The following is a 1,022-nucleotide window of genomic DNA, read 5'->3' as shown; positions in this document are numbered from 1 at the left end:
GATTTCCTCTTTGATTTCTTCAGTGATCTCTTGGTTATTTAGTAGTGTACTGTTTAGCCTTCATGTGTTTGTATTTTTCACAGATGTTTTCCTGTAATTGATATCTAGTCTCATAGAGTTGTGGTCAGAAAAGATACTTGATACAATTTCAATTTTCTTAAATTTACCAAGGCTTGATTTGTGACCGAAGATATAATCTATCCTGGAAAGTATTCCATTAGCACCTGAGAAGAAAGTGTATTCTGTTGTTTTTGGATGGAATGTCCTCTAAATATCAGTTATGTCCATCTTGTTTAATGTATCATTTAAAGCTTGTGTTTCCTTATTTATTTTCATTTTGGATGATCTTTCCATTGGTGAAAGTGGGGTGATAAAGTCCCCTACTATGATCATGTTACTGTCGATTTCCCCTTTTATGGCTGTTAGCGTTTGCCTTAAGTATTGAGGTGTTCCTATGTTGGGTGCATAAATATTTACAATTGTTATATATTCTTCTTGGATTGATCCCTTGATCATTATGTAGTGTCCTTCTTTGTCTCTTGTAATAGTCTTTATTTTAAAGTCTATTTTGTCTGATATGAGAATTTCTACTCCAGCTTTCTTTTGATTTCCATTTGCATGGAATATCTTTATCCATCCCCTCTCTTTCAGTCTGTATGTGTCCCTAGGTCTGAAGTGGGTCTCTTGTAGAGAGCATATATACAGGTCTTGTTTTTGTGTCCATTCAGCCAGTCTGTGTCTTTTGGTTGGAGCATTTAATCCATTTACATTTAAGGTAGTTATCGATATGTATGTTCCTATTACCATTTTCTTAATTGTTTTGGGTTTGTTATTGTAGGTCTTTTCCTTCTCTGTGTTTCCTGCCTAGAGAGGTTCCTTTAGCATTTGTTGTAAAGCTGGTTTGGTGGTGCTGAATTCTCTTAGCTTTTGCTTGTCTGTAAAGGTTTTTATTTCTCTGTCAAATGTGAATGAGGGGCTTCCCTGGTGGCGCAGTGGTTGACAGTCCGCCTGCCGATGCAGGG

The sequence above is a fragment of the Lipotes vexillifer genome, unplaced genomic scaffold, assembly GCF_000442215.2.
Source record: "Lipotes vexillifer unplaced genomic scaffold, Lipotes_vexillifer_v1.1 scaffold90, whole genome shotgun sequence".
Lineage (NCBI taxonomy): Eukaryota > Metazoa > Chordata > Mammalia > Artiodactyla > Lipotidae > Lipotes > Lipotes vexillifer.
Note: the sequence above shows the minus strand (reverse complement) of the source record.